This window comes from Budorcas taxicolor, chromosome 8, assembly GCF_023091745.1.
Source record: "Budorcas taxicolor isolate Tak-1 chromosome 8, Takin1.1, whole genome shotgun sequence".
In the NCBI taxonomy this organism is placed as follows: domain Eukaryota; kingdom Metazoa; phylum Chordata; class Mammalia; order Artiodactyla; family Bovidae; genus Budorcas; species Budorcas taxicolor.
The window spans coordinates 92343306-92367212 of record NC_068917.1 but is presented as its reverse complement, the minus strand read 5'-3'; the positions used below and the strand labels follow the sequence as shown (position 1 = coordinate 92367212).

The window sequence follows — 23907 nt, the reverse complement described above, 5'->3', positions numbered from 1 at the left end:
CACAGAGCAATGCTAAGCGACAATTGGGCTGCAGGTTACGGTGTAGAGAACGCTTTCCAATAATACGCCTGTCATTTGACCCGACAACATTGGGGCAGGCGGTTTATTACGAAGCTTTTCGCATTCTAGGAACCACGTCCGCCCAGTGACTCTCTGGAGGACGCCCGGGTGGTGGTAGGGTTGGGGGAAGGGAGGGCACCGGGAAAGTGGGGGAGGGAAGTGCTGGGCCAGAGTTGAGGGGGTATGAGGACGAGGGGAGAGGAGAGCGCCAGTCTTGGGACTGAAGCAGGTAGAGCTCCAGGCTGGGGTGCGGGGTAGGGATTCAGACCCCGGGTACAGCCTGCGGGCATTGCACTCCGAAGGAGTCAAAACTGTTCCGGACTCTTCCTTCCTCTCCCCCTCTTCCTGCAAACAACCAAGCAGACACGCAAAGGGCGTTTTGAGTGAAACAGAAGGCAAGCAAGTTCGCGAGTGACCGTGAGAGTGCCTGGCTCCTGTCTTCTGCGGAAAGCCGAGCGAGCTGGCAAGTTTGTGGAGGGGGCGGAATACGGGCAAGGACGGAGTGCGTTGTCAAGCGCTGCAAAGCTGGTCCTCCTCCACCAGGTAGGGCAGGTGAGTGGGCGAGACCCGAATTTCGGCCGCGGTGGCGCAGTGCGGCGGTGGGGCCGGACTGGGAAGCCCTCAGCGCTGGGTGCTGCGTTTCCTCGGCCACTACAGCTCTGTCAGCGGATGGCCTTGTCACTGTATTCCGCTTCTTCCAAAGGGGCGGCGTGTGCGACGCAGGTCGACTTGCTGCTTAAATTCAAGGACAGGGAGGATCAGTCAGTCGGTGAAAACCCTCCCACTGCGCGAAAACGAAACTTCTAAGGATGCCAGACTTCCGGCACAATTCGCGCCGTCCCCGGCCCCCCGGCCTCTGGGCCCTTAATGCCGCCTCTCGGAGCGCTGCGGGGACCCAGCCAGGCCCCGCCCCCAGGTGAGAGCCGCGCCCGGCCCCTAGCTGCCAGGCCCCACCCCGGCGCCAGGCCCGGGTCCGCTGTGCTTGGCTACCAGGTGAGTGGTGCCAGGCCCCGCCCCGTTGCACCACCAGGCCCCGTCCCACCGCCAGGCCCTCCTTTATTCGGTCCCGCCCCGCCGCCAGGTGAGCAGCCTCTAGCCGGGTCCTGCCGCCAGGCCCCGCCCTCTGTCCTCTAGGGCCCGCCCTCCAGCTGGAGCGCCTGCGCAATACGGCCCGTCGGGCCGGGGCCGGGCGGCGCTGCCGGTGCAGTCGGCGGGCGCAGTGCGCGTGCGCCGTGCGGTCGGGGGCGGGCGGCGGCGGCCGCGGAGCGGAGCGGGGGCGGGGCGGCGCCGTCTGGCTCGGTCGGGCCGGGGCGGGAGCGCGGCGCGGGACGGCAGGGCCCAAGGGCTGCGGACGGCGGCCTAGGAGGCCAGCAGGTGAGGCCTGTGCACCGCCGGGGAGCGGGCGCCGCAGCGGGACCGCGGGCGGGGCGCGTTGAGGGGCGGTGGCGCCTGGGGAGCAGCGGGCCGCGGCGCATTGTCCGGGCGGCGGGCGGCGCCTGTACAGCGCCCCCTGCCGGCCGGGCTTCGGGCGGGGGCCTCGGGCTCGGGCCGCGCGCCTTTGTTCGCCGCCCCCGCCAACATGGCCGCCGCCCCCGGCCCGGCCGGCCAGCCCCGCGCGCTTTGTTCGGGAGGCCTCGGCACTCGAGCGGGCGGGGGGCGCGGGGTGGCTGGGCCCGGGGAAGGGGGGCAATGCGGCGGGCGCTGGCGTGGGGGGGGCGGGGCGGGTGAGTGTTGCATAACCCGGCCTGGGCGGGGGAGGAAGGAATGAGACCCTCGGGGCCTGAGGGGGCCGTGTAGGAGTCCCCTGGGGCGGGGGTGGGGGCTGGACCCCCGGGTGGTGGGAGGAGATGTAATGGGGGAGGGGATCGGCCCTCGGGGCGTGGGGAGGGGCTGGGGCGGAGGGTGGAAGGAGGTGGGGGTGGAAAGGAGGACTGATCTCTGTAGCTAGAGGGGCGCTGGAACCTGACCACTGAAAGGGGAGGGGGTTCTCCGAGATCGGGACCCTCCGGAGGCCTGGCGTTGCTCTCCTACCCAGGGCTGTGTACCTACGACGGCGTAACCTCCCGGGTGGCTGCCCGGGGTTCTGCAGCAGTGGGCTTGGCGGAGAAGGTGGTTTTTCGGGGCTCTCGGTAACCCCCCCCCCCCATTTCTCCCGCCCCCTTGGCTGCCTGTCCACGCGCCCTGGGCAGCTCTGCGCGGGACTAGCCGACGGCGGGCGTTTCTGCACACGCACACTCAGACACACACACACAGACACACACACTTTTCTTTTTCATCACGAGTGACCTTGAGCGCATTCCGCAAGCATTTGCTGAGATTAATCGCACGGCGCGGAAACTGCGCAGTGCCTACGGTTTGGCTCTGTTCGCCTTTCCTGTTGGGGATGCGTTGTCGACTTTACCGGATTGAATTTTAGTGATGGCCTCAGCCATAATGCCACGAAATAGGCACCCCAAATCTGTTTACGCAGTTGCTTCACGCTTATTTGCTTTTTTTTATGATTTGTGGGTTGGGATTCCTGGTTTTGGAGAGGGTTTTCCATGCACGTTGAAGTAGCAAATACAGATCTGCTGTACGTCAGAAAGCAACCCTCAATACATTAAAGTGTTAAAGGATTGCGCTGTATAACATGACTTCTGCCAAAGACGACATACCTCCCCAAATGCGAATTCCTATATAACTTCTGTTGGAATTTTCTGGAAGGAACTCTGCGGTCTGAAGGGATTGATGGAGAGTACAGTAATTGCTTTCTACATACCTTTGTTAGGAAATGAAAACTAAACCTGTACTTGAGGGTGTGTATACTAGGACAGATTGAGTCCGTTAACGTTCTTAGAGGTTGTGAACTTTTAAGAGGCTGTGAAATTTCAGATGAGGGTCAAGTGAGATGAGGAAGCTTCTGCCCTTCCCCCAATCCTTGGGTAAGAAGCAAATACGAAAAAATTGTAGCTAACAATTTACAGAACCTTTATTATCAGACTTGGTTTGTTGTTGAGCAGCTAAGTCGAGTCCCACTCTTTTTGTGACCTCGTGGACTAACCTACCAGGCCCCTGTGTTCATGGGATTTGACTTGATAATTACATGTAAAGGTCGTTAAATGTTTGTCAGAATCGTCGATAGTAGGTGTGTGTTTCTTGTGAGAAAATAGAATTTCTTTGAGTAGCAAAATGGTTACTTCAGAATGCTGTGAAATGAATTAAGGAAAGAGATCTTCAGTCATCTCTGTGATTAACTTAGAGTTGTTTTTTTTTTAAGATTTTCGATGATCCCCAGTACTGTTTCTGTATTTACTAGTTCAGAACCTAGCCATAATATTTACTTTGTTTTGGGTATATATATATGAAGCAGCGTTTAAGGTGGTATTCTTTGTGACACTCATGCTAAGAAATGCTACAGGAAAATCAAAGGAGTCCTTGGTCACCTTAGTTTGGGAAACAGTGTTATGTTCTTTTCCTTTTCCCCCAGGGTAACAATTCACAGTATCCGGTTAGTGGTGCTGAGAAATAGTATCAACATTGTTTTCCATATTTAACCTTGTATAGTTTGTTGTTTTTAGTGTTATATCTAGTAACACTCATGAAATCTAGGTAGTGGTGAAATGTTGGTCATTGATGTCCTTACAGGTAATGGTACCACTCTCGTAAATCCTGGAGTGGAAGGTTGATGTGATTTTTGTTTGCCTGTGCATCCTGTGGGAAAGAGTACCTCAGATTTGATTCTTAATGGTATTGATATGATGTAATTATGAGCTATTAATTTGAAATCTTAACTAGAAGAAATTTAATTATGCAGTGTTCTCTCTTCCCAGTGACTTATCTGATTGTATACAGTTAAACTCCATTGGCTGTACTCCTTAATTGTTAGCATTTTTTCCTCTGGTATGTTAGAAACACATAAAAAGGATACTACTGTTCCGGAAGAATTACGGTGGATTATTGCCGACATTAAAAATAACAGTGTTGTTGGATATTTCTTTTGAATTAGCAGAATTCTAATTTGTCGAGAAAAATATATATCATGGAAATACTTGCTTATATTTATTAGATGCTAAATTGTGTTTTTTTCTTTCCTTCGAACAAAAAGAAATTGGAAATGGGGAATCCATTGTGAAAAAGATGTGAGCTCTGGAGTTGGACGTGGAGATCGAATGGCCTTCAACTCTGAAGAGTCTGGGTTGAAATCCAACCCCACTCCTTACTGGTCCAGAGCCACATACCTGATTGATCACATAGCCCTTCTAAGTGCTATTCTTCAACTGTAAACTGGGATGAAACCTATCATGTAAGGCTATTACAATAGTTAAATGAAACGGATGTGTAGAGTTCCCAGTACAGTTCCTGAAATGCAGCAGCTGGTGCCAGTCATTGTTGATTTTCTTCTTCTCCATGCTTTTGAACTTTGGTATAGTTTTTTAGCATTTTTTTTTTCAACAATAGGTTGCATAGTTGTGCTTCTATTAAATTTTTAATTAAATCTTTATTGAGTGCTTATTTTTTGGCTTTAAAATTGTCATAAGTCAGATATGGGCATGATACATGAAGATGTGTCCTTAGAGACTTTACAGCTTGGTAGGGAAGATACGCAGGCATATGGACAGAAGGTGATGTTCCTGCAGGGTTAAGAATATAGGTTAGAGGAAAGCAGTCTAGATGAAGGAACAACAGGCAGAGTCATGAAGAGTGTTAGACCATTACAATCAAAAGTTCTGCTGTGTTACCTGTTGCTTCCATGTGAGTGCTTCCTACGGCTTCTGGATATCGTCAGTTCCCTGTGTGTGTTGATCGTACAACTGCTGACATCACTGAAGTTTGACATGATCAGTCTGTCTGGGAATGAATTTGGGGCCAGATTTTAAATAATTCAACATATCACATTAAGGTGGTTGCTGTTTTATTCGAAGGGTAGTGGTGGTGGGCGGGTGTGGGGAGCCATCGAAAGGCATTAAACCTTCTGAAAGATGGATTGAAGGAATCTACCAGTGTTCCAGCTCAAGTTTACAAGAGTCTAGCCTGTTGAATAAGGATAAAGTAATTTGAAGCAAAGGCAGTTTGTCTGGAGACACTAAAATGTTAAATGTGTTGACTTTTTTGGGGGTGGGTGGGTGATAGAAAAGGATCAATTCATCATAGATATTGTTTTATCTATATGTTGAGGGAGTAAATAAAGAGACTAATGAAGTGTTTGAATACTACTTAAAATCTTTTTAGATTGTAGTAATAAAAGGCAGGACAAACTCGTTGAACTTAGATTATATTTGTTTGCTTATATTTGTTGTTCAGCTTGCTTATAGTTACATCCTTATAACTTAGGTTTACTATTTGGACCTGTCTGCAAATGATCTACATATTTATTTATAGATGGTCTATATAGTTACAGACATGTATGTCTATATGACCTCAGTTTAGTTCAGTCACTCAGTCATGTCCGATTCTTTGCGACCCCGTGAATCACAGCACGACAGGCCTCCTTGTCCATCACCAACTCCCAGAGTTCACTCAAACTCATGTCCATCGAGTTGGTGATGCCACCCAGCCATCTCATCCTCTGTTGTCCCCTTCTCCTCCTGCCTCCAGTCCCTCCAGCATCAGGGTCTTTTCCAATGAGTCAACTCTTCGCATGAGGTGGCCAGAGTATTGGAGTTCCAGCTTCAGCATCAGTCCTTCCAATGAACACCCAGAGCTGATCTCCTTTAGGATGGACTGGCGGGATCTCCCTGCAGTCCAAGGGACTCTCAAGAGTCTTCTCCAACACCGCAGTTCAAAAGCATCAATTCTTTGACGCTCAGCTTTCTTCACCGTCCAACTCTCACATCCATACACGACCACTGGAAAAACCCTAGCCTTGACTAGACGGACCTTTGTTGGCAAGTAATATCTCTGCTTTTCAATACGCTGTCTAGGTTGGTCATAACTTTCCTTCCAAGGAGTAAGCGTCTTTTAATTTCATGGCTGCAGTCACCATCTGCAGTGATTTTGGAGCCCCCCAAAATAAAGTCTGACACTGTTTCCACTGTTTCCCCATCTATTTCCCATGAAGTGATGGGATCAGATGCCATGATCTTAGTTTTCTGAATGTTGAGCTTTGAGACAACTTTTTCGCTCTCCTCTTTCACTTTCATCAAGAGGCTTTTTAGTTCCTCTTCACTTTCTGCCATAATGGTGGTGTCATCTGCATATCTGCTGCTGCTGCTGCTGCTAAGTCGCTTCAGTCGTGTCCGACTCTGTGCACCCCCATAGACGGCAGCCCATCAGGCTCCCCTGTCCCTGGGATTCTCCAGGCAAGAACACTGGAGTGGGTTGCATTGCTTTCTCCAGTGCGTTAAAGTGAAGTCACTCAGTCATTTCTGACTCTTTAGTGACCCCATGGACTGCAGCCCACCAGGCTCCTCCGTCCATGGGATTTTTCAGGCAAGAGTATTGGAGTGGGGTGCCATTGCCTTCTCCGGCATATCTGAGGTCATTGATATTTCTTCTCCCGGCATTCTTGATTCCAGTTTGTGCTTCTTCCAGCCCAGCGTTTCTCATGATGTACTCTGCATAGAAGTTAAATAAGCAGGGTGACAATATACAGCCTTCACGTACTCCTTTTCCTATTTGGAACCAGTCTGTTGTTCCATGTCCAGTTCTAACTGTTGCTTCCTGATCTGCATATAGGTTTCTCAAGAGGCAGGTCAGGTGGTCTGGTATTCCCATCTCTCTCAGAATTTTCCAGTTTATTGTGATTCACAGTCAAAGGCTTTGGCATAGTCAATAAAGCAGAAATAGATGTTTTTCTGGAACTCTCTTGCTTTTTCCATGATCCAGCGGATGTTGGCCATTTGATCTCTGGTTCCTCTGCCTTTTCTAAAACCAGCTTGAACATCAGGAAGTTCACGGTTCATGTATTGCTGAAGCCTGGCTTGGAGGATTTTGAGCATTACTTTACTAGCGTATGAGATGAGTACAGTTGTGTGGTAGTTTGAGCCTTCTTTGGCATTGCCTTTCTTCGGGATTGGAATGAAAACTGACCTTTTCCAGTCCTGTGGCCACTGCTGAGTTTTCCCAATTTGCTGGCATATTGAGTGCAGCACTTTCACAGCATCATCTTTCGGGATTTGAAATAGCTCAACTGGAATTCCATCACCTCCACTAGCTTTGTTCGTAGTGATGCTTTCTAAGGCCCACTTGACTTCACATTCCAGGATGTCTGGCTCTATGAGAGTGATCACACCATCATGATTATCATGGTCATGAAGCTCTTTTTTGTACAGTTCTTCTGTATATTCTTGCCACCTCTTAATATCTTCTGCTTCTGTTAGGTCCATACCATTTCTGTCCTTTATCGAGCCCATCTTTGAAATGTTCTCTTGGTATCTCTCATTTTCTTGAAGAGAGCTCTAGTCTTTCCCATTCTGTTATCTTCCTCTATTTCTTTGCATTGATCGCTGAGGAAGGCTTTCTTATCCCTTGCTATTCTTTGGAACTCTGCATTCAGATGCTTATATCTTTCCTTTTCTCCTTTGGTTTTTGCTTCTCTTCTTTTCTCAGCTATTTGTAAGCCCTCCCCAGACAGCCATTTTGCTTTATTGCATTTCTTTTCCATGGCGATGGTCTTGATGCTTGTCTCCTGTACAGTGTCACGAACCTCATTCCATAGTTCATCAGGCACTCCATCTATCAGATCTAGTCCCTTAAATCTATTTCTCACTTCCACTGTATAGTCATAAGGGATTTGATTTAGGTCATGCCCGAATGGCCTACTGGTTTTCCCCACTTTCTTCAATTTAAGTCTGTATGACCTACTTATCCATATATTAACTAATCATATCTGAATTAATATTCCTAGCATGAGTTTCAGGTCTTGACACAAGGGTCAGAATGTTCTTTTCCCTGTGTACAGGGTTGATTTGTTACTGTGTACTTCCCGTTGCTTCCTCTCCTTTAGGATCCCTGTGGACCTATGGAATTTTATGTATGCAGTGTGTCTTAATCAAGTGGTCATCCTTCTTTTTCCTCAGCTTGTCCTAGTTTGGTCACGGCTTGGTGCTTTCAAACTAGTTTTCTTCCCTTGGATGTGACCCTGTTAACCTTTGAACTGTTTCTTGCTCATGTTACAAGGTGTCTGAAACTCACTTTGTGCTTTTTCTGCCCAATATCTATCAACCAGTTCTTTTAGATACCAAAATCTGGTGCTATGTGTCCTTATTGCCATTGAGATGCCCTTGCTGTCATTGGACAGACTTGGGAAATACTAGTTTTGATTTTGTGTTGCTAATTCCAGTTCACATTTAACTTCATAGGGTTTCTTAGTTTGAGTTTAATCCTTCTCTAATGTTAAAAATTTGCATTCTTATCAACTTTAGTTACTTTCCTTTATCCTACAGTATAAGCATAGTAGTTCGAAAACTTTTTAACAGTAGAATGATTGTAGGTTTCTATTTTATTCTCTTTGTTTTAAAAATGTTTACATTCTGAATATAGAATTATTTGAAGACATTTTCTCTCTGATTTTGTAATCAATTTGAGTATTAGTTTGGTTTATTTGAATGAAATCCCTAACATTTAAGGATTGCTTTAATGTTCTTCTAAACATATTTTTTTCTTTGTGTAAAACATTTATACAGTTTTACAGTCAAATCTGCATTATAAAGGTATGTTCACATTCTCCCTTCTTTTCCTGTCTCGAAAAGGTTCTCCTCCATTTTAATTTCTGGCTTATTTTTCCACTTAGTTTTGCAATATAAGGAAACATTTTTTTTACCTGCTTTTCTTAAAAAAAAAAAAAAAAGTTTGTGTTTCCAAAAAGCTTGTATACACTGTTGTTTCTTCCTTTTTACTTAATATATTCTGGAGATCACTTCATATACACTTCTATATTCTTGGTAAGTACTCTTTTGTGCTTGTAGTTCATTTCCTAAATATATATATAATGTTTATATTTTGCTGCTGTTAAAAAATTATTGCAGTGAATAACCTTGTTCGATACATTGTTTTGTATTTGATCAGATATAGTTTCAAGATAGTGAGATTGTTGGGTAAAAGGTAAATATGTCTATATTATAATTTGTTAGTGTCAGAAATTACCTGTTTTAAAAAAAAGGCAAATCTAATTATATCACCGTTTGGGTAAAATTCTCAGTGGCTTCCCGTTGCTTTAAGGACAGAGCTTCATAGCGGCCTCAAGGGTGTGCATGATTTTCATCCTCTGGGCCTTGACCCCACCTGCCCTGCCTCTCCCGTTGCACCAGCCACGCAGGTGCTTCTCATATCTCCGGTGCCCGTCGTCATCTCTGCCATCATATCTCCGGTGCCCGTCATCATCTCTGCCACTAGGGAGCGTGCCCTTGTTCTTTCCCTCTTCCTGGAATGCTTTTCTGTCCAAATTTCAGTTCTTCTTAGTCTGTCTTCCTTGTCTCAAGCATCACTTTCTGATGAAAGCTGTTTTGATGAAAGTGTTTGTAAATTATATAAAAAAGGTAGAATAGAGAATCTCCATATATCCATCACTCACTTATAGTAACCATCAATTTTCTGAAGGTTTTGAAGTTTTTTCTTGACTTTCGTCATGTCCTTATAATAGAGACATTGCTGTCCTTCCAAGTGCTTATCAAAATTACAGGGTTACGTTTGTTCACATGATTTAACGAGGTTTTGTTTTCTCAAAAAGGCTGAGCTTCATGAAAGTAGAGATTCTTAATTGTTTTTGTCCATCAATACTTTTCTGGTCCTTAGCTCAGTTCTTGGGTTCTGAGAGCTCACATCCGCTGGGCCCTAGCTAGCATTGTCTAAAGGCAGATGGAGGCTGTATGGTTAAATGTGTGGTTTTCTCTCCAGGTGTCTGTCAGATAGTCTTATTCAGAGATCTCAGTTAATACAGTGTAGGAGCTGGCAATGCAGCTTGTGTGCGTCATGTTAGAGTTGTAGTCCATAGGACAAGAATTTGAGAAAGAAAGGTGGAAGTGCCTTGGGGGAGAAAACAGACTGGAAGCCACAGCAAGACGGATGGAAAGCTGTGTCAGTTGTGTTACTTCTGACATTGGTGTGTGGGCATCCGAAAGAGCTGGGCCTTTGTCTTGGAGCTGACCACACACGCATGGCCCAGGAGACAGAGACCCAGGGAGCCTGGGGGAAGGTAGAGTAGCTGTTGCAGCCTCGCGTCAGTGAGGCAGATGGGGAGTTAGTGAGTGCAGATGTCCTGCCAGATGCCCTCCGTCTGCGGCACAGTAGCCTCTGTGGCCCACCCAGTCCTGAAACAAATAGAAGGGAAAGCCTGGGAATGCAGTTTAGCCTGGCCAAGTTAAAACATTACAAAGCAAAATGATGAGCTCAGAGTTTTAAATTCCCAGTGAGGGTTCCACATAAGGGACCTGAAAGCTTCTGTGACTGCCCTAATACTGCAAATTGAATTCCCTGTTAGTAGGTGAGAACTTGGATTGATTAGGAGTGGAATCCTAAAAATTGGATTAGAGACATATGGTCAGTTTCTGATTTGGCTGGAGATCTTGAACACCTAAATTCTGTTGGGCTACCTTTGCCACTAGAAACAGCCTTTTCATCCCCTGTCTGAACTTAATCTCTGTCTGAAAAACCTGCATTTGGCTTCACCTAGAATCCTCCCAGAAGGCCCCAAAGGATGAGGTGCCAGGTGTGATTCATGAAGAGGTAGATCTACCCTCCAAAAGAGTTTGCCTGGGGAATAATTGCGGGAATGGATGTTAAGGGTGTGAGATGATGGTGGAGGGAATGTCAAGTTGGGTTAGGCCAAATTTATTGATGTGGACAGGACACTGAACTGGGATCTGTAAATGCTGTGGTGACAGTTCCATCTTGGGCTGGAAGGTCTGTTAAATCTTCTTTTTTATTTAGAATTTATCATTGGGTTATAATAGGTAATTTTTGGTGACCCTGGTATTTTTGTATAATCTTAAAAAAGTTTTTCTTTAAATGGACTCAGTTCAATTCAGTTGCTCAGTTGTGTCCGACTCTGCGAGCTCATGGACTGTGGCACACCAGGCCTCCCAGTCCATCACTGACTCCGGGAGTTTACTCAAACTCATGTCCACTGAGTCGGTGATGCCATCCAACCGTCTCACCCTCTGTTATCCCCTTCTCCTCCCGCCTTCAACCTTTCCCAGCATCAAGGTCTTTTCAAATGAGTCAGTTCTTCACATCAGGTGGCCAAAGTATTGGCATTTCAGCTTCAACATCAGTCCTTCCAATGAATATTCAGGACTGATTTCCATTAGGATGGACTGGTTGGATCTTCTTGCAGTCCAAGGGACTCTCAAGAGTCTTCAACACCACAGTTCAAAAGCATCAATTCTTCGGTGCTCAGCTTTCTTTATAGTCCCAACTGTCACATCCATACATGACAACTGGAAAAACCATAGCTTTGACTAGATGGACCTTTGTTGACAAAGTGATGTCTCTGCTTTTCAATATGCTATCTAGGTTGGTCATAACTTTTCTTCCATGGAGTAAGCATCTTTTAATTTCATGGCTGCAGTCACCATCAGCAGTGATTTTGAAATCCCCAAAAATAAAGTCTGCCACTGTTTCTCTGTTTGCCATGAAGTGATGGGACTGGATGCCATGATCTTAGTTTTCTGAATGTTGAGCTTTAAGCCAACTTTTTCACTCTCCACTTTCACTTTCATCAAGAGGCTCTTTAGTTCTTCTTTACTTTCTGCCATAAGGGTGGTGTCATCTGCATATCTGAGGTTATTGATATTTCTCCCGGCAATCTTGATTCCAGCTTGTGCTTCCTCTAGCCCAGCGTTTCTCATGATGTACTCTGCATAAAAGTTAAATAAGCAGGGTGACAGTATGCAGCCTTGACGTACTCCTGTTCCTATTTGGAACCAGTCTGTTGTTCCATGCCCATTTCTAACTGTTGCTTCCTGACCTGCATGCAGATTTTTCAAGAGGCAGGTCAGGTGGTCTGGTATTCCCATCTCTTGAAGAATTTTCCACAGTTTATTGTGATTTACCCAGTCAAAGGCTTTGGCATAGTCAGTAAGGCAGAAATAGATGTTTATCTGAAACTCTTTGTTTTTCAGTGATCCAATGGATGTTGGCAATCTGATCTCTGGTTCCTCTGCCTTTTTTAAAACCAACTTGAACATCTGGAATTTCACGGTTCATGCCGGACTGTAGAAGCCTGGCTTGGAGAATTTTGAGCATTACTTTACTAGCGTGTGAGATGAGTGCAATTGTGTGGTAGTTTGAGCATTCTTTGGCCTTGCCTTTCTAAAGTATTGGAATGAAAACTGGCCTTTTCCAGTCCTGGGACCACTGCTGAGTTTTCCAAATTTGCAGGCTTATTGAGTGCAGCACTTTCACAGCATCATCTTTTAGGATTTGAAATAGCTCAACTGGAATTCCATCACCTCCACTAGCTTTGTTCACAGTGATGCTTCCTAAGGCCCACTTCACATTCCAGGATGCCTGGCTCTAGGTGAGTGATCACACGATCGTGATTATCTGGGTCGTGAAGATCTTTTTTGTACAGTTCTGTATATTCTTGTCACTTCTTCTTAATATCTTCTGCTTCAGTTAGGTCCATGCCCCTTCTGTCCTTTATTTGAATCCATCTTTGCAGGACATGTTCCCTTGGTATCTAATTTTCTTGAAGAGATCTCTAGTCTTTCCCATTTTATTATCTTCCTCTATTTCTTTGCATTGATCACTGAAGAAGGCTTTCTTATCTCTCCTTGCTATTCTTTGGAGCTCTGCATTCAAATGGATATATCGGTCCTTTTCTCTTTTGCTTTTTGCTTCTCTTCTTTTCACAGCTGTTTGTACGGCCTCCTCAGACAGCCATTTTGCCATTTTGCATTTCTTTTCCATGGGGATGGTCTTGATCCCTGCAATGCCACAAACCTCTGTCCATAGTTCATCAGGCACTCTATCAGATCTAATCTCATGAATCTTTTAAATGGAATCAGTAAGAGATAAAAGCAATCTTATGTGCTTTCTCTTCATAAGTACTCTTCACCACAAGTTTTAGTCCATAAAGTAGTGTTCACTTAAAATGCATTACCTTTAAATAAATAAATAATTTACATAACTGTGGGACTATAATTTGGTAGAATTTTTTGGAAAGTGGCTTCACTGAAGAAATACAAATTGCTTATGCTCTGTTTTCATTTTTTAATTGGAGTATAGTTGCTTTACAACTTTCTGTAGTTCCTGCTATAGAAAAGCGGGCATCAGCTGTAAGTATGCATGTATCCCTTCTCTCCTGAGCCTCCCTCCCACCCCCTGCGTCCCAGCCGTCTAGGTCATTGCCGAGCTCCAAGTCGAGCTTCCTGTGCTCTAAAGCAGCCTCTCAGTAGCTAGCTATCGTACAGATGGTAGTGTGTATATGTCAGCGTGACTCTCTCAGTCCACCCCCCACCCACCCAAAGTCCATCCTCTACATCTGCATTTTTGTTCCTGTTCTGCAATTTGGTTCCTCAGTACCATTTTTCTAGATTCCATGTATATTCCATGTATATATGATATTTGTTTTTCTAACTTCCCTCTGCTGTATGACAGATTCTGTGTTCATCCACATACTACAAATGACCCAATTTTGTTCTTTTCTATGGCTGCTGAGTAATATTCCATTGTAAATATGCACCACATCTTTATTTATTCATCTGTCAACGGACATCTAAGTTGCTTCCACATCCTTGCTGTTGTAAACAGTGCTGCTGTGAACATTGGGGTACATGTGTCTTTTTGAATTATGGTTTTCTCAGGGGTACATGTGTCTTTTTGAATTATGGTTTTCTCAGGGAGTATGCTCAGTAGTCGGATTGCTGAGTCATATATGGTAGTTTTGAGAGTAGCATTGATGTCTACTCAAATGGATACTAAGGTGAAGGTAAGAAGCGGGAGAGAGGGAGGGAGAAAAAGAGGACGGAATTACTGTTTCCTTTGGCCCTCATCACCCTCAGCCCTTTGGGCTTCCCAGGTGGCTTTGTGATAAAGAATCTGCCTGCTAATGTGGGAAGCTCAGGAAACACTGGTTCGATCTCTGAGTCAGGAAGATCCTCTGGAGGAGATGGCAACCCACTCCGATATTCTTGCCTGGAAAGTTTCATGGATAGAGGAGCCTGGTGGGCTGCAGTCCATTGGGGCGCAAGGAGTCGGGCACAACTGAGTACACACGGATGATACTTTTATTCTTAGTTATTTAAGGATCCTCCACACTGTTCTCCATAGCGGTTGTATCTGATTAATAGTAGCCAATTCCCTTTTTGGTTTAAGGACAGTTGACTTCTCAGAGTCTTACCTTTGTTTTTTTTTTTTTTTCAGTGAAATATACTGAAAGTACAGAAGTAATTACAAATCTGTGGTTTGTGACATACTACCCATGCAGCTGTTACTCATTTTTGTCATTCATTTCATTCACAAGGTCACGGATAGTTGTGGTTTGTTTATGAATTTAATGATTTACTCATGTATTATCCATGGCTCTTCATTCTCCTGCTGATAAATGTTAGGTTGTTCCCACTTTGAGACTGTTCAGTTCCCCCCAAGGACAAGACAGGAAGTTTGGATTAGGTTTTGCAGTATTGGGAGAAATACTTGTGAGAGAGTGAACAGCCCCTTGCAGGTCTGATGCGTGTGGAAGAGAAAGAAATTGAAGAAAATGTCTGGTAACTTAGGACTTAAGTGCTGTTCTAAGAAAGTTTTAGCAAGGTGAGTGACATGTCCTCTAGCCAAAGTTGGGACCAGAGGAGTCCCTTGTCCTGCTGAAATGGGCATTCTTCAGCATCCTGCCTATGGCCAGTCATTGGTTAGAACAGCCTGTGGGAAGTATTGGTCTAGGGCAAGGGCCATGATGGATTTAGAACCGAGCATCTCCCGATGATAAGTGATCCAGGAGGCTCATTTCATGAGCGTCACGGGGCTCGGGTAAGTGGATGTGCTCTGAACATTCAGGTACGTGTCTCTTGGTTGCTTTTCTGTTGGGTAGACTTAGGAGTAGAATTGCTGGGTCTTTTATGCCTATGTTCAGTATTAGATAATGCCAAACATCCAGTGTGGGTATACCTATCAGTTTCTTTTTTGGTGAATGCATTCTTGTGACTCCACATCCTCACCAGTATTAAGTTTAAATCTTTTCTGAGAGCGTGTGGCAGTATTTTTGCTTTTAGTTTCTGCCTCCAAAGTTAAGTAGTCGTGTGATTTGTCTTGGCCAGTGAAGTGTGAGCTGAAGAGACTTGTCACACAGGCTTTAAGAGTAGTGGTGAGATTTGCCATGCTCCCTCCCTCTTGCCAGTGATCATGTTTACAAGCGGAGCTTCTTGCAGTGCAGGTCTTCATGTGTCTAGAGCAAACTGAGCTGAGGGTGTGGGAGGAGGCAAGAGGGGAGAAAAGAGGGAGAAGGCAGGAAGTGGGAATTTCTTTGGTCTTAAGCAACCAAGATTTTGAGAGTTGTTTGTAATCATAGCATACTTATTAACCTAGCCTGCCAGGTAGGTAAACTTTTTTTTTTCCTTATTTCCAAATACACTTTTATTTTTAAGGGCAGCTTTAGGTTCACAGCAATACTGAATAGAAAGTACAGAGTTCCCTGTACCCCCTGATCCCACACAAGCACAGCCTCTCCTATTAGCAACATCCTGTACCAGATTGTACATTTGTTAGAGTGGATGAACCTACGTTGACGTCATTGTCATCCAGGGTCACATAGGGTTCTCTGTTCTTTTTAAAAATGTATTTGTTTGTTTGTTTGGCTGTACGAGGTTTTAGTTGCGGCATGCGAATCTTCCATTTTCAGTGATGCATGCGTGATCTTTAGCTGTGTCATGCTAACTCTTAGTTGTGGCATGTGGGATCTAGTACTAGTTCCCCGACTAGGAACCAAACCTGGGCCGTGTGTGTTGGGAACATGGAGTATTAGTCACTGGACCACCAGGGTTCACTCTTGGTTTTATATAGTCTGGGAGCCTTTACATTTGTAATGTGTATCCACCATTATAATTACATGCAGAATAGTTTCTTTGCTCTAAGAATCTTCTGTATTCTATGTGCTTTTTTTTTGATTCCTGTTTTGATTCCTTTGTGGTCAGAATACTATATAATTAAAAGCTTATGACATTTTTTTGAAGCTTGCTTTATGGCCTAACATACAATCTGATCAGGTTCTTTTTTTTTTTTTTTTTTTTAATATGATTGGGCTAAGTGGCTTTATTAGAGAAAGCCAAGATTACGGAGGACTTGAGAGTTGGCATTGGGGCCCTTCTTGCCCAAAATGGGCACAACACTGACAGTGCTGGTTCTACTGCATAGGCTTCTTGGCTCAGTCTGTCTTTTCCTCTTGTTTGGCACCTTCGGAGTCTGACCCTTACTTCTCCAGCAGGGGCCAGGGACCCATGGACCAAGCATGAGGCTGGCTACTTGCAGAGTGCTCAGAACCTATAACCCACACTGGCCCAGGGTACCCTCATCCTCTCAGGCGTGCCTGCCAGGAGCAGGACTGGATCCTTTGGAGCAGTGCTCTCCAGCGAGAGACTGCATGAGCCTTGATCTGGGCGACTGTCTCTTGGCTGCTCACCTGGAGAGTGTGTAGCTCCTGTGCGTGGACAAAGAGCTGCTTGTTGGCGACTAGGGCATGGACACTACTGCTGCTGCCACAAATACGGAGTAGAGGGAGAGGAAGGAGTAGTGCGGGCGAGCATGTCCTTTCTGCCTGCTGTGTGATCAGTTTTTGTAAATGACCTGTGTGTGCTTGGAAAGAATGTGCTTGAACATTTGTTTTATATTTGTTAGTCAGCTTTGCTGGTTGTGTTAAATTCTTCTTGTCCTTTTATCCCTTTGGTTTGCTGGTTGTATTGGTCATCAAGACAAACGTATTGGTATCTCCTTAAGGATAATTTTTGCGTTATCTATTTTGTGGTTATGTTACTAAGTGTATACATGTTTAACATTGTATATTTTCCTCACCATTGAGTCTTTTAAAATAATGTGTCCTTTAAGGCAAAAGTATTATTAGAGGTAAAGTTCGATTAGCTTAATATTAATGTAATTGCATTATCTTTTCTCTGATTAGTAGGTATAGTGTGTGCCTTTTAGTTTTTATAACTTGTACTTGCAGTCTTTCTGCATACTGTCTATGGATTTTTCTGTTGTCAACAATACATAGCTGGGATTTAAAAAATCTAAGTCTGACAATATTTCTTGTGGAGTGTTTGGTCTATTGATATTTAACAAAATGACTGACATGAAAGTGAAGTTGCTCAGTCGTGTCCTACTCTTTGCGACCTCGTGGACTGTAGCCCACCAGCTCCTCCATCCATGGGATTCTCCAAGCAAGAATACTGGAGTGGGTTGCCATTTCCTTCTCCAGGGGGTTTAAATATGTTCTTGTGTTTTCTGTTTATTGTACCTGTTTTATGTCTTTTCCCTCATTTCTTTGGATATTTTTTTTTAACTCTGCTAACCTCAAGGTTTCTTAAAACATGCGTCTTTGACTTGTCAAAATCTAACGTTTGGTTGTTTCCCCCTCTTTGTGGACGCTGAAACTCCATTTGTTTTATTTTCACTTATGTAGCTCAGTTGGTGCTATTTTAACTCTGTGTATATTTTCTCTTATACATTATTAATTTGTATGGTAATAGCCATTTATTTATTATTTAAAAAAGACCCTCATTTGACTGTGTCAGATCTTGGTTGCGGCATGTGGAATCTTTGCTGCTGCAGGCGGGCTCTTCGTAACTGCCTGTGGACTTTTCTCTATTTGGGGTGTGCAGCCTCCTAGTTTCAGCGAGCGGTCTTAGTTGTCCCACAGCATGTGGGATCTTAGTTCAGTGACCAGGAATCAACGCATGTCCCCTGCATTGGAGGGCAAAGTCCTGACCACAGGACCTCCAGGGAGTCCCCTAGTACTAGCCATTTACCTTAATCCTTTTCCTTGCTCTTCTTTCCTTGCTGTAATTCCAGTCAGTCCAATTCTAGTTTCATTTTCCTTCTGTCTGAAGAACACTCTTTGTTTCTCCCCTGTTGTGTGACTCCTAATAGTGAACTCTATATGAGTTTGTGTTAGTCTAAAAATATCTCAAATTGATTTTTCTTTTTGAAGGATATTTTTGATATGTATGGAGTTTTAACTTGTTGGTTTTCTTCTAAGGTGTTGCAAGAAGTTACTGAATTACATTTTCAGCTTTCATTTTTTTTTTTTTCTCAAGTAAACTGTCAGTTTAGTATTTGCTGTCATGGGTAGAATCTTTTTTACTTCATGCTTTTTATTTATTTATTTGGTCTTTCGTTTTGAACAGTTTTTGTGATTTTTAAAATTTATATTTTGTGTGTTTATATTTTGTAATTTTTGTATTTATATTTTGTATTTTATGTATTTTTTAATTTATATTTTGTGTTTACAGATCTTACTGAATCTACAGTAATGCTTTTTATTCTTTTGAGACTTTTGCAGTCATTGTCTTTTAATGTATTTCTGCTGCCCTGTCTCCCAACCCTCCATGCCATTAAAACACTTGTGAGATTTTCCTGATGTTTTATTTACCCTTTGCATGCTTCATTCCTGATATTTCTTCTGATCTCCCTTTGTTCACAAATTTTTAACGAGTCTGCTGCTGCTCGAGACTAGCTTACTGATAATCTGTCCATTGAGTTTATTGTGTTTTTTCACTTCTGGAAAATCTGGTTCTGTGGTAGTTTTCTACCAGAGTTTTCTATCTTATTTTTAATCACTTCAAATGTGATAGTTGCAGATATTTTTGCATTTAGCTATTTATTCCTGTAGCCTCCCTCCCATAATTTACTTTAAAGGATAATTTTGTAACTGCAGTAGCCAACAGCCCAGTTCAGTTCAGTCGCTCAGTCGAGTCCAACTCTTTGCGACCCCATGAACCGCAGCACGCCAGGCTTCCCTGTCTATCACCAACTCCCAGAGTCCACCCCATTGAGTTGGTGATGCCATCCAACCATCTCATCCTCTGTCATTCCCTTCTCCTTCCCTCAGTCTTTCCCAGCATCAGGGTCTTTTCCAGAGAAGGCACTGGCACCCCACTCCAGTACTTTTGCCCGGAAAATCTCAGGGATGGAGGAGCCTGGAAGGCTGCAGTCCCTGGGGTCGCTGAGGGTCAGACACTACTGAGAGAGTTTACTTTCACTTTTCACTTTGATGCATTGGAGAAGGAAATGACAACCCACTCCAGGGTTCTTGCCTGGAGAATCCCAGGAACAGGGGAGCCTGGTGGGCTGCCGTCTATGGGATTGCACAGAGTTAGACACGACTGAAGTGACTTAGCAGCAGCAGTAGCAGCAGGGTCTTTTCAAATGAGTCAGCTCTTATCAGGTGGGTGATGAGAAGTATTGGAGTTTCAAAACTCAAGTATTGGAGTTTCAGCTTCAACATCAGTCCCTCCAATGAACACCCAGGACTGATCTCCTTTAGGATGAATTGGTTGGCTCTCCTTGTAGTCCAAGGGACTCTCAAGAGTCTTCTGAAACACCGTAGTTCTAAAGCATCAATTCTTCAGCGCTTAGCCTTCTTTATAGTCCAACTCTCACATCCATACATGACCACTGGAAAAACCATAGCCTTGACTAGACAGACCTTTGTTGGCAAAGTTTTTTATCATGCTGTCTAGGTTGGTCATGGAGAAGGCAATGGCACCCCACTTCAGTACTCTTGCCTGGAAAATCCCATGAGTGGAGGAGCCTGGTAGGCTGCAGTCCATGGGGTCGCAAAGAGTCGGACACGACTGAGCGACTTCCCTTTCACTTTTCACTTTCATGCATTGGAGAAGGAAATGGCAACCCACTCCAGTGTTCTTGCCTGGAGAATCCCAGGGATGGGGGAGCCTGGTGGGCTGCCGTCTCTGGGGTCACACAGAGTTGGACACGACTGAAGCGACCTAGCAGCAGTAGCAGCAGCAGATTGGTCATAACTTTCCTTCCAAGGAGCAAGCGTCTTTTAATTTTATGGCTGCAATCAACATCTGCAGTGATTTTGGATCCCAGAAAAAGTCAGCCATTGTGTCCACTGTTTCCCCATCTATTTGCCATGAAGTGATGGGACCAGATGCCATGATCTTAGTTTTCTGAATGTTGAGCTTTAAGCCAACTTTTTCATTCTCCTCTTTCCTTTCATCAAGAGGCTCTTTAGACGTTAGTGGGTCTTGCTTTTTTTGGTGGTTGTTATTTGTTGTTTCAGCTGGTTTTTATTTTGTCTCTTTATGGGTTAATTTACATGGTTGCACATGTAGTAGATTATATTTTTTTAATTAAGATAATTTGGGCTCTGGGATGGTATTCCTGGAGAGGGTTTATGGTTCTGGCAGACATCTGAGGGATCAGGTGGTTTAGGATAATTTCAGCTAAGTTTTAAGGTAGAGATGAGTTGCAGCTAGGTCTCTTACCATTCCCTCAGATCCCAAGAGCAGTTCAGGATTCCATCTTACAGAGAGATGGATTTACTAGCCCCCTCCTTTCTTTGGTATTCCCTGGGTTCTGGCCTTTGGAATGAGGTTCTCTCACCTTGCAAAGTTTTTACCTTTAGCTGCCCCAAACACTTGGCCGTTACCCTCAGGGATAAAAGTGGTTGCAAATTTGGGGTTAACCTCTCAAGGCCCTACCTCTGGAAGCACTATCTTCAAATTCTTTGATACCTGCAAGCATGTGATTAGGGTATGTGTCAGTGTGTGTCTTCAAGTTTTGGTCTGTGGACATTTTCAGTCATATACAGTTGTTCCTCAATATCTGTGGGGGATTGGTTCGAGTATCCCCTGAAGAGAGCCATAGATGCTCAAAACTCTTCCATAAAATGACGTAGTTTTTGCATGTAACCTATGCACGTCCTCCCATATACTTTGTCATTTCTAAATTATAATACCAAATGCAACGCAAGTACTGCATAAGTGGTTGCAAATGCAACATAAATGCTGTGTAAGTAGTTACCAGTGCTATGGGGGAACTTTCTGGAATTTTTTTTCCTTTGAATATTCTTTATCTAAGGTAGGTTGAATCTGTGGATGTGGAACTTACAGATACAGAGGGTGAATGATAGAACAGTCAAGAAAATAGTGTAAAACAACCCCCTTTGTCTCTGTGACACCACTCCAGTGATACTTTCTTAAGTTGGATAATTTCCTGGCTTCTGGTATGAGCAAGATGTTCCAAGCTCTTCGTGTATTTCCTCCCTCTTACCTGGAATTAACCATTCCTATAAGAAACCCTGGTTCCCAGTAGTTTTTGTTAGTGTTGTTTCAAATTTTATTTAAATATTCTAGCTTTCAGGTGAGTGGTCTAAATTACCAGTCCATCACCAGTGACGGTAGTCCATCACTACCAGGATTGTCTGTTCTTCATAGTGATTCCTGTGTGTATCTTTGTAAAGACACACCAAAGATTCAGAGTTGTTTTTTTTGCCAGTGGTTTTAGGCAGGAGTGGTTTTGTCATGGGTCTTTAGGCAGTCTAGCGAAACCTATGGATACCATCTCAGAATGTTTCTGAATACAGTAGGTTAAATACAAGGGAGCAAAGGAGAAATAAATTTAAACATTTAAATAGTTAACTAAAATATGAAAACTTTAATTTAGTAATAGTGCTTTTTTGTTAATATATTATGTTGCAGATAAGACATATAGATAAACAATTTTTATATTTTAAGGTGCTGAAATGGTAGTTCTTGATGCTTATCAGAAGAGTGAATTGAGGTGGTCTTTGACCTTTTACATTTATTGTTGGTTGTTCGGTCATTCAGTTGTGTCTGACTCTGCGACCCCCATGGACTGTAGCATATCGAGCCATAAATAATTGATGATAGGGAATACAGGAAATCATTATAGATCTGTGGGTCAGTGCATATAATCCTAACATGCTAGCTACTCAGAGTGAGGCTACAGTTTACAGGCTGAAGCATTGTCCTCCATAAAACTGCCCTCATTGCAGACACCAGCAATAAACTTGGGGTCCACAAGCCATCCACATTTCTGACCACCTGGGCTACAAAGTCAGGGGTTCCCATGACCACCTCAGATTTGAGAATTTACTAGAAGAACTCATAGAACTCAGGAAAATGCTCTCCTTATGATACAGTTTCATTGTAGCAGAAAAGGATCCAAATCCATGACCATCCGAAAGAAGAAACACACAGGACGAGGTCTGTAATGGTCGGAGTGGGGATCATCCAGTTTTCTCTGGTGGAGTCAGGAGTATCACTGTCCTGCACATGGATATGTAACGGTGTGTAGGGCTGGAGTATTGCTGACCAGGGAAGCTTGGCTGTCCAAAGTGTTTATTGGGGCTTTGTTATATAAGCATGGCTGATTGAATCATTGGCCATAAGGTTGAGCTCAATCTTTAGCATCTCTCCTTGAAAATTGACTTGTCAGGGGATTCAGAATCCCAATTCTCTAATCCCCTAGTTGATCTTTTTGGTGAGTCATCCTGTTAGCACAAACTATCTAGGGGATCATAAATCAAAAGCACTCCTGTTACTAAGTACATTCCAAGGATTTAGAAGGTACTTCCTAGGAACTGGGACGAAGGCCAGCCAAACTCTTTGTTTTACAGCAGTCACCAATTCTGTTTTCATAGTTGGATGACTAATTCCCTGGTGGCTCTGGTCATGTCTGTTCTGTGGCAGGCCATGCAACTTAATTTAGAAGGAGTGCATGAGCTTTAAAGCTATTTTGAGATCTGTAACATATGCAGTGGGGGTTGGAAAGATCTGTGATTTCTATTGTTTGAGAAAGTAAGGGATACTCAAATAATATTGTGTTTCATACACATGATGGAAGTAAAAGGAAAATGAAGATAGGATTTTCCCCTTGTCCAAGTTCATGGTACTAGTGAATTTTGTCCATGCTTAAGAGCTCTTATATTAGAACTTGGTGTTTAGATGTCTAGTGATTTAGACTGTTTAATGGTTTTGTTTATATTGATAGTTTGGGGCTCTGAAGGCCTTCCAAGTATACTCTTGGTATATACTGTAGCCAAACACTGGGTAGTTAATGATGTTGTGTTCAAATTGAGCCCTTCATTTTAATCTTAAAGTTTTAGCCAAAGGGATGTCAGCACCGGAGGCCTGGAGTGCTGGTTTTACCTGCCATCCATTGAAACATTTATGACTGGACTTTCTAGTAAATTCGTTTAGGTACTTAGGAAGGTTCTAAGTTGTAAACCAATGCTTTTTCTTTCCAGATTTATAAAATCTGAAACTGTTGAATCTGTTTCTCTCTCTTACCATTTTATTGTGACAATTTTCAAACATGTAGAAAAGTTGAAAAAGGCGTTTGAACATCTGTAATACTTGCCATCCAGATTCAGGAGTTGCAAATATTTTGCCACCTTTTCTTAATTTATTAAAAACTCATCTTAGGAAATAAGCTACAGACTGTTGAGTGCGTGTAGTGAATCTGTGTTGTTGCCACTAGTTCCAAACTCTGCTGTTCTCCTCTGTCTGCTGTTCCCCATCCCCCAAGCTTTTAAAGTGAAATTTCCTCTACATTGAAAGGTTAAAGCTATGGCTTAATTATACCTGTATGTTTTCCATTGAGATTTCATTTGCTAACATTTTGCTCTACTAATATTTTTTGTTGAGCCATTTGAAAGTTGAAGTAAATTGCAGGCATCATAACACTTTAAGATTTGGGTGTTTTTCTTTGTATCTTCAATATCTTAGTTAAGAAAATTATTTCTTGTTTAATGTTTAGGTCCTATTCAGATTTTAGCCATATGTCATTTTTCATATAAATATTTGTGTTAACATAAATTCTCCCCCACACTCTGAACCCTCTATGATGACAACTTTAAGACCCTTGTTGGCAGCCCAAACTTCAGCTTACACGTGATGTGTTTGGCCTTTAGTGTTCCTGTGTAGTTTTGCATTGGTGTTGAGACTTGTT

At 43.6% G+C, this 23907-nt stretch overlaps 1 protein-coding gene across 2 annotated transcripts in view; it reads left to right on the top strand.

Annotated features, from left to right (window-relative positions):
• The first annotated feature begins 1363 nt into the window (after positions 1 to 1363).
• SPIN1 (spindlin 1) overlaps positions 1364 to 23907 on the top strand; it is an 82223-nt gene continuing 59679 nt past the window's right edge. For both annotated transcript variants that reach the window (XM_052644593.1, XM_052644592.1), the window contains exon 1: positions 1364 to 1434. The gene's annotated coding sequence lies outside the window, so the exon portion shown is untranslated. The remainder of the gene's footprint in view (positions 1435 to 23907) is intronic.